This window comes from Leptonychotes weddellii, unplaced genomic scaffold (assembly GCF_054177405.1).
Source record: "Leptonychotes weddellii isolate Sample4059 unplaced genomic scaffold, ASM5417740v2 HiC_scaffold_5873, whole genome shotgun sequence".
Lineage (NCBI taxonomy): Eukaryota > Metazoa > Chordata > Mammalia > Carnivora > Phocidae > Leptonychotes > Leptonychotes weddellii.
The window spans coordinates 1-10,543 of NW_028027037.1; the positions used below are offsets into that span (position 1 = coordinate 1).

Genomic DNA, 10,543 nt, shown 5'->3' on the forward strand with positions numbered 1-10,543 from the left:
ATCTTCTCCCATTCTGTCGGTTGTTTTTTGGTTTTGTTGACTGTTTCTTTTGCTGTGCAAAAGCTTTTTATCTTGATGAAGTCCCAATAGTTCATTTTTGCCCTTGCTGCCTTTGGCAATGTTTCTAGGAAGAAGTTGCTGCAGCTGAGGTCAAAGAGGTTGCTGCCTGTGTTCTCCTCTAGGATTTTGATGGACTCCTGTTTCACATTTAGGTCTTTCATCCATTTGAGTCCATTTTTGTGTATGGTGTAAGGAAATGGTCCAGTTTCATTCTTCTGCATGTAGCTGTCCAATTTTCCCAACACCTTTTGTTGAAGAGACTGTCTTTTTCCCATTGGACATTCTTTCCTGCTTTGTCAAAGATTAGTTGACCATAGAGTTGAGGGTCCATTTCTGGGCTCTCTATTCTGTCCCATTGATCTATGTGTCTGTTTTTGTGATCTGCCTCATCACACTGACTTCCCTGAAGACCATGGGAAGAGGTTTTGTTAATTTATGTAGCAACAGCATGTGAAACAATATCTGTGCCAGCACTAAAAAGAATGGATGAATCAATTAATATATCATATTTTCCCAGATGGAGAAATGGGGGAAACCATATTCCTGAAAGCTGTAATAGCACCAACAAAATGCAATAAAGAACTAGCAAGTATATTTCATGACACTAGAACTTAGTATGGTTGGAAGTATCTTACATTATTCTACTTCTTGATTTTTCAGATTTTATCAGGTTCTATACTATTTTTTATATTAATTGTATTTATTTATTTTCTCTCACCCTATAAGATCATCAAAGTAAGGATATAGTGCTCCCCCCCTCTTTGTGTTTTGCCAGAGTCAAGAATAATGTCAAAGGTGATTTCATCTGGGCAATATTAGAGTTGAAATTCCAACTCAGGTCTTGGTTATTCATAAAGTAATTTTCCAAAATCAACATTCAAAAATGGACATAATAACTAATGATAATCTTTAAAATTCATTTCAACTACAATTGTATATTGAGGATTTAGCATTTTCAAAATAACTTATAAATAATAATAAAATGTAAAAAAGTAAACAAAGTAGAATCTATTCTCTTGAGTGTTAGTCATAGTCTACTATGTAGTTCAGACAATTACAGATCTCATTATAAAGTAGAGAGGTGTTAGTTATGACAGAGATAAGAAAGTATTTTCTTAAAGCACGGGATTCAATCCTGTTTGGGAAGATTGAAGAAGGATTTATGGATGAAAATTTAAATATCTTCTTTCTTTGAAAAATAAAATAATAATAAAAAATAAGTTATCTAAGCTTAGCACTAAAAAAATAATTTATACAAGGGGAGAGATAGTTAGATGTAGATACATTTGCAGCTCATATTCTTATCATCTGAGGTTCAACATTCAGTTATTTGTTACCTGACAACATTTATGCTTTTCTAGGGAGTGAAAAATGAGAAGTACCCTATGGAAAGACAAATCATGAGGGACAGTCTTGCTTAAATTTTTTAACTTACCATGGTTGTGTCAATTTTCTCCCTTCACTGAAAACTTTTCAAAGGCATTGACTTTACTGTTTTTTTAAAGGAAGATGATTCCTGTGTTGTTAATTTTAGCCATTCTGACAGTTAACAGATACTGGTGAGGATGCAGAGAAAGGGAAATACTCTTATACTGGTAATGGAAATGCAAACTGGTGCAGCCACTCTGGAAAACAGTATGGAGTTTCTTCAAAAAGTTAAAAATAAAACAACCCTACAACCTAGCAATTGCACTATTAGGTATTTACCCAAAGGATACAAAAGTACTGATTTGAAGGGGCACATGCACTCTGATGTTTATAGCATCATTATCAACAATAGCCAAATTATGGAAACAGTCCAAATGTCCATTGATTGATGAATGGATAAAGAAGATGCGGACATATATATATATATATACACACATATACATATATACATATATGCATATATATACATATATATATATACAATGGAATATTACTAAGTCATCAAAAAGAGTGAAATCTTGCTATTGAAATGACATGGTTGGAGCTAGAGTGTATTATGCTAAACGAAATAAGTCAGTCAGAGAAAGACGAATACCATATGATCTCACTCATATGTGAAATTTAAAAAATAAAACAGATGAACATATGGGAAGGGAAAAAAGAGAAAGGGGGGCAACCATAAGAGAGTCTCAACTACAGAGAACAGACTGAGGGTTGCTGGATGGAGGTGGGAGAGGATGGGCTACATTGGTGATGGGTATTAAGGAAGGCACTTGTGATGAGCACTGGGTGTTATATGTAAGTGATGAATCACTAAATGAATTAGTGAAACCATTATTACACTATATGTTAACTAACTAGAATTAAATCAAAACCTGATTTAAAGAAATAAAGAAAATGATAGTTCCTTTATAGAGAATAAAATTTCAAAAACAGAAACATGGCATAGACACTTCAGCCTCAAGAACAACATACACAAATGCACAATTGTGCAAAAGAAATATTGTCAGGGCATCTGGATGACTCAGTTGGTTAGGCATCTACCTTTGGCTCAGGTCATGATCCTAGGGTTCTATGATTGAGCCCCCTATCATTCTCTTTGCTCCGCAGGGAGCCTGCTTCTCCCTCTGCCTGCCACTCCCCCCTGCTTGTGCTCTCTCTCTCTCTCTCTGTCAAATAAATAAAAAACAAATCTTAAAAAAAAAGGAAATATTTTCAAATGGAGGATGATTCTGAGTTTGCAGTGTGGAATAAGTATGAGAGTGTGTAATGGGGAAGACTGGAGAATAGACTAAGGCAAGGGTCTTTAGCGTCTTATTGATACATTGGATTTTGTTAAACAAATCATGGGCGGTTAGAAAAAATATGCCAATCTGTCTTCAATGTGTAAGATGGATTGGAAAGATTATAAAACAGAAGCACAGATCCTCAAGATAATATGCAAGAAATTACTGCCCAAACCTAGGCCAACAGAAAATAAGTCATGAGTGTAAGAGTTCTGAGTAGGTTCTATAAAATGTAAAAACAATAAAGTCACAGAAGCACTGAAGAGTAGAAAGAGATGGAGCTGGGCTTTTTCTGCATTATACCTAGTAAATTCCAGAGAGACAACATTAACCTAGAAAAGATGCCAGGGCTAAATTCTATAATGAAAATATCTCAAAGATTCATATAATAATCAAATGGAGTTCTATAGATCCAATTAATAACCAAATCTCAATGTAACATGGAAAATCAAAATCACAAAACTATGAATCTGACAAAGAATTTTCTTTCTAAAATCCCCCACAAAGATTTACAGTTAAAAATAGCAAAACTAATCTGAAAAGAAAGAGGATGTGTGGCTTAAAACCCCAAATATATAAATCTATACTCTATCTTAATGGAAATCTTAGTAGTAGAAAAGGAATAAGTAAAATAAGATGACTGATCAGATACATATCTATATATAACATATGTTTGCTTGGTATTTAACTTTCCTTTATTTTTTGACACACAAATATTTTGTGGGAAATGAATTGTTGTTCTTCTGTTTGTAAATTTTTGTGTACACAGAGGCATCTATATTTCTTCTTTTATTTTATAAATAGAAAAGCAATCATCAACCTGAGGTGAAAATAATTATTCACAGATATTTTTTCTAGTTATTTTATTTTAGATTTATGTATTTACCGTTCCTAACTCAGCAGCAAAATACTTTGCAATATATTGCTAGATAGGAATCTAGCAATATATTTTCAAACTTTTTAGCTTTAACCTCAGTGTCATTTATTCAATACTCTATACTTCCTTCACTACATTCAGGTGCATTTTTGTTATGTAATAGCTAATTATATAAACACTACTCAAATGATGTTACTAACAAATAAATTAAAAAGACCATTCAAATTAATATTCCGAGAATATTGGCAAGACTGTACAAGAAAAGAAATATGAAAGGTTATCCATCTTTTAAAAATGTTCCTCTTCATTATGCTAGTGAAGAGTCTATTTACTCCCCCAGAATGTGTTTTTAGTCACTGAAATACTTTGGATGTTTGCACCCTTTGAGGGAGGGGAGTTGTTTGTTTTTATTGGAGAAAGAGATGGTAATTTGGTTTGGGAAGAAGACAAGTAGACAAGCTGAGGGCAATGGAGTTTAAGGAAAGGTATCTCATAATTTTCTGATCCTAGGCAATTCTTTGGTCTGCTATGGAAATAAGAGAACGCACTCTAAATAGAGGGAATTGTTCATTCTGCACTTCGAGACTATTGATACTGCAAAGCCACTGTGAGATGCAGGTGACTGAGCTGGGAAGGGACTGCTCTGACATGTCTCTAGGAAACTAACAGCCTCTAAGAATGGAGAGATTAAAGTAAACACAAGGACTGCCCCTGGCAAGCAGGCACACTGCAGCTCCTATTTGGTCAGTGACCAATGCAGAGACTATAGCAGTGCCTTAGTAGGAATAGGAGTAGAAAAGGAAGAATAAAAGATTACTTGGTAGGCATGTGTGGAACAAGCCCTTGAGAAGTTGAGCAAATTACTTTCTCAGAAGCCGATCTTCTCTTTCAGCAGAATTCCACGATTTTTTGTCTATAAAATCAAATGTGATTTTATTCTGTAGAAACAGGCTATTAGGTCTTAGATGTTAAGGTTACATTTGCAATCAAAGAAACAAAAATGAAATAATAGGTAATCATAATAACCAACACAGTTTGAGGTTCTATTATTTTGCTGGATGTTGTTCTATGCACTATAACTATAGTCAGTCTTGTCATATCCTTATATAGGAAGGACCATTAAATTATGTGACCAGAGTCCACTGTAAGTTTGCAGTGAAGAAATTCCAGTTATCCTTTAAATGTCTATAGTAGTAGCAACCCTAATATACAGAAAAATTAGGAACATAATTCAGAATCTCATGAAGCAGTAAATAGCCTAGTGGAATCTATCAAATGGTAGAGTACCTAGGTTGATGATACTGATTCTAATTTGCCCTGGAAATTGGGTAATGAGATGACTTAATCTCAAGGATGTAGGTTTCTACTTTCTTAAGTTTTAGAATCAAAGAACATAGTAACTATATAAAAGGGTTTATCTTGATAGATTCATAAGCATAATTTTTCCTTAAAATGCAATAGTTTTACAAAAAACTGAAAGTTTCTAAAAATGTGAAACCTGCAAGTCCCCTGTGCTGGAGCAGTCCCACTCCTGGATACATACCTTAGATAAATAAACACTTATGCTCACTCAAAATCCATACACAAATGTTTAGAGTGGCTGTATTAATAATCATCCCCAAATGAAAACAACCCAGGGTCCTTCTGTAGATGAATGGATAGACATGCTTTGCTTTATCCATACAATGGAATATTAACAATAAAAAGAAAAGAACAATTGATAAACACAACTGTATAGATGAATCCCAAAGACGTTATGCTAAGGAAATAAACCAGTCTCAAAAATTATATAGTGTATGATTTATGTAAATTTCTATGAAAGCTAAACTATAGTGACAAAGAATAGTTTGGTGGTTTCCAACGGTTAAGATTAGAGGGAATTTGTGATGAAAAGGGCAGCAGATGAGAATTTTGGGGGGAATGGTAATGAAAATATGCTGTATCCTGATTGTTGTTACATGATTCTATATAAGTGTTAAAATTCATAGAACTATAGATCACAAAAGAGTCCCTTTTATTTTACATTAAATTTAAATATTTTTATAAATAACTAAAAAGATTGCACTGATAAGATATGCCCTCAAGCATTATTTACTAGTGGATGAACAAAGTTAAAACCAGAAAAAAATAGAATTAAGTGAAAAAGATATTTTAAAAAAACACAAATATTTGTTATTTTCATGGAAAATAGAAACCTAAACATGTGCAATGATTTCAGTGCAAATAGTTACTTAAAGAAAATTTACCTTATAGGGGCACTGGGTGGCTCAGTCATTAAGCGTCTGCCTTCGGCTCAGGTCATGATCCTGGTCCTGGGATCAAGCCCCCGCATCTGGCTGCCTGCTCAGCGGGAAGCCTGCTTCTCCCTCTCCCACTCCCTCTGCTTGTGTTCCTCTCTCTCTGTCTCTTTCTCTGTCAAATAAATAAATGAATAAAATAAAATCTTTTTAAAAAAAGAAAATTTGGCTTATAAATTTAGTGTAATAGCTTCCTAATTACAATTTAAAATAAGTTGTTTAGCAATCTATTTAGACTTTTACTTTAATGAAATCCTACTAACTTTATACAGTCTTATGTATCTAACTTATATTTTACCATACTTAGAAATTTCTTACACTTCTAATAATTACTTAAGTAACTATAAATATTGTGTTTAAGTCAAGTAATTAGATGATTTAAAATGAAAACAAATGGTATAATTTTAATTTAACATATTCGGCCTTAATTTCACTATGTATATTAATGATGTCAAGCATTATTCAAAGGCCATTTTTAAATGGTTTTCAAATTTCTTATACTTGTAAATAGAATAACCAAAATCATAGGTTGAACAAAAGCTTAAGGAAGAGGTAGGCAATTGGAAATTTGTATATAAATTCTAAGATCAAAATAACACCTAAATAACTTTTTCTTCACATAAACTTGTCTTCAGGAACATCAAAACCTGACAGAAACAAGTACTATTATTTTCCCCATTTTGCAGAAGAGGAACAAGACACAAAGAGGTTAATTTACATCTCATGTACAGAAATACTATCCAGTATTTCTGCAAAAGTGAAGTATTTAGAGCCCTTGTATGGTTCTGCTTTAATTGCAAATTATAAAACCCCAGAGGGCAATTAAGCAGCATTGACTTTTTAAAATATGTCGTTATATCGGATAATTCTTTTAGTGGTCATATTTTTCTATTAAAAATTTAACCTTTAAAAAACCTAACTTTTATTATACTGAAAAATTGGGAAAAAAATGCCCTATATTAAAGAATTGGTTAAAAAAAAGAATTGGTTAAATCTATACAACATAAATGGCTCAAGAGCTACTTGATATAACACAATAAAGCTCTGAAAATTTTCTTCTAGAAGAATATTTAAATATTGGTATAAAAATTTATTAAGTGAAAAATTTTAAAGTAGTAAGGACATACGATTTTAAGTATGCTGATTATATACTCACATAATGAAATGACATGGAGAGAAAAAAGAATTGAATCATATATACTAAAATGATTGCAATGTATTTTCCTAAGTGGTGAGCTGATTTTTGCTTTACTCTTTTTTTAGCTTTCCTGACTGAATGAAAATATATGTGAAAGAGAAAAATATATTCCATTAAAAATAGTCAGGCAGTGCTTATGTGCAATATTGTGTACTGATTCATTCATTCACTGAGAGAAGAAAACATAAACTTGTCATCGGCTTCATGAGTGCCTTCTCCTATGTAATTGTCTTAACTAATGCTGTTCTCATGGTCAGCATCTTCTCTCATAGGACTTCATGGATCATAATTTCACATACAGGTACTTTTGGTAGTTTGGGAAATTAAACATATAAAGAAAATACCTTTTTCTGGTCGATATCTTATTTCTTATTTTACTTGTAGTTTTTTCTTCTAAGATGATAAACTCTGTGTCTTTAAAATACATTCTTTCCTTTTATTTTTTAAATTTTATTTTATTATGTTATGTTAATAACCATACATTACATCATTAGTTTTGTTTTGTTTCTGTTTTTGTTTTTTGATGTCTGATCTTATTTATTTGTCACCCTTAGAAAATCTCATTTTTGACTGGACTCAGACTTAGAGGTAGAAGCTCTCAGAGAGGACAGGCTCTGTCTCTTGGCAATCTGTTTCTGGCATTTTTCTTTGGCCTCCTTCATTCTCTTGGCCAAAACTTTAGCATATTCTGCAGCCTCTTCCTTATTTTTCTGAGTGCACTGCTTCTTCAAAGCAATACACCGACGTTTGTGCTGGAGGACACGTGGAGTGACAAGACGCTGAATCTTAGGTGCTTTGGTTCTAGGTTTCTTACCTTCTTTGTTTAGGGGCTTTCTCACAACATACTGGCGGACATCATTTTCTTTAGAGAGATTGAAAAATTTGTGGGTTCTGCCGGCTCTTTTGGGCCCCAGGCAACGAGGCACAGTAGTATCAGTGAGTCCAGGAATATCCTTCTCCCCCTTTTTTACAATGACCAAGTTGAGAACACTGAGATTGGCATCCACAATGCAACCCCGAAGAGATTTGTGCGTTCTCTCTCCAGTCCTCCTTGGTCTATAGCAGGAATGCCCCTTACTCAGCAGCAGGCGGACAGGGCCATGGGTCAAGACACCCTGCTTCATGGGGAAGCCTTGTTTTTCATTGCCACCACTGATTCAGACCACATAACCCTTCCATTCTTCACCCAGAGCAGCAGCAGCAACTTCTGTGGCCATACGCTTCTCATAAAAGGTACGAAGTTTGCATTCATCATCCACTTCAATGAGTTTCTGGCAGCCAGTAGCTGGGATAGAGATGTTCAGCTTCATCCTGAAGCAGCTTACCGCCTCCGAGGCACCATGAGAAAGACGTCATTAGTTTTTGATGTAGTGTTCCATGATTCATTGTTTGCGTATAACACCCAGTGCTCCATTCAGTACGTGCCCTTCTTAATATCCATCACCAGGCTAACCCATCCCCCCACCCCCCTCCCCTCTAGAACTCTCAGTTTGGTTCTCAGAGTCCATAGTCTCTCATGGTTTGTCTCCCCCTCCAATTTATCCACCTTCATTTTTCCCTTCCTACTATCTTCTTCTTCTTTTTTTTTTTTTTAACATTACATTTTCATAGATACTCTCCAAACTCCAAAGAGCAAACATATGCATGGATGTTTAACCTCTAAAACTCAGAGCAAAACCAAAGGCCAAGAAAGACACAATAACTTAGCCATATTCCTGGTTCATGCTCTACATTTTTCTTTCTGGCTAAGATATCATAACCTGAATTGCATTTCCTTTAGGCCTGAGTACCACAGACTTCTCCAAAGGGCTGGAGGAACCCTTCTCCTTGCTGTTTTCATTCAGTCATCCAGATTTTTGAACAGGGTCATGTGCAATGTATAAGATTAATTTTCTCCTGGGACGCCTGGGTGGCTCAGTTGGTTAAGCGACTGCCTTCGGCTCAGGTCATGATCCTGGAGTCCCTGGATCGAGTCCCGCATCGGGCTCCCTGCTCAGCGAGGAGCCTGCTTCTCCCTCTAACCCTCCCCCCTCTCAAGTACTCTCTCTCTCTCATTCTTGCTCTCTCAGATAAATAAATAAATCTTAAAAAAAAAAAGATTAATTTTCTCCTGAAAATAGCATTTCCCTTACAGTGGTTAATCCATGAAAGCCTAAAAATTAAAGGAAATCTTTTGGCTCCAAGTAACATAAAGCAGGGATTTGGGATAGTGTGTTAGTCTCTTGTTCTGCCTTTGATATTTAGATCCCCTTCTGAGCCCACTTAGACATTTGTAGACCTCCAGGTATGAGGGATATATGGCTTTGTTTTGACATCAAAGTTCAGGGGGAGCGTGTAGAATGCTAACGAGCAGTGTGAGCTCCAAAGGACATGATTAAGCTATAAATGGTAAGCAGGTGCAGCTCAGTGAATAATTGGTAGAAGAGAACACTCAACCTGAAAAAATAAAATGAAAATAATCTCATCTGATCTGTCTTTTCTTTTTTTCTTTTTTTTCGTTTTATTTTAGGTAATAGTGCACAGTTAATAACAGGAGATACTGAGTCATTGATTTTTCTGCAAAAATTGCTGATGAAGGTAATAACCAATGGCAAACAGAGCAGATTAAATGTTTGTCACAAGAAACTGGATTGAAAGATCGCAGACTAAAAAAAGAAAAGATATTTCCAGTTTGGTTGCTGTGAAGTAGAATATGTTGCAACCCATCCTCTACATCATACTGCTCATGAAATTCTTGCCCCGACTACTGATACCGTGATGAGCAGTCTACTGGAATCTGTGGGTTCCCCTTCAATGTCAAGCAAAGCAAATCCTGGAATCCATCTGTTGGAGTGTGGCTGCTATGAGGAGTGAAGCCATTCATCTAGGCAGCAACACTACAGGACCTTAATGGGAAAAGAATCTGATTGCCAACACCAAATTTGTTTCACAACGACTAGCCAGCATCTATTTGTAAGGAACTGAGAAAAGACTGACACTCAGGTAATGGGATGGAATTAAGCATGGTATTGAATGGCTATTCTACCAAACAGTTATCTGAGCTCAGTGTTGAAAGTTACACTCAATTTTAGCCACGAAAATTATACTTTCTCCTAAAAGCACCTGATTTTTCACTGTGAGAACAAGTGCCCTCACTATTAAAACAATAACAAAAAATACAACAAAATATTCTCGTATAACTCTGCCTCTCATTTTAAATGGGAGAGTAACATATGTAAGCTTTGTTTTTGTTTTTTTTTAAAGATTTTTTTTTTAAAGATTTTATTTATGGGTGCCTGGGGGGTTCAGTCGGTTAAGCGTCTGCCTTTGGCTTAGGTCATGATCCCAGGGTCCTGGGATCAAGTCCCGCATCAGGCTCCCTGCTCGGTGGGGAGCCTGCTTCTCCCTCTTCTCCCCA

General features: G+C 35.2%; 1 pseudogene; it reads right to left on the reverse strand.

The window, feature by feature from the left end:
- Window positions 1–7,678: 7,678 nt before the first annotated feature.
- Window positions 7,679–8,481, reverse strand: LOC102747232 (small ribosomal subunit protein eS6 pseudogene; annotated as a pseudogene).
- Between the last annotated feature and the right edge of the window lie 2,062 nt (window positions 8,482–10,543).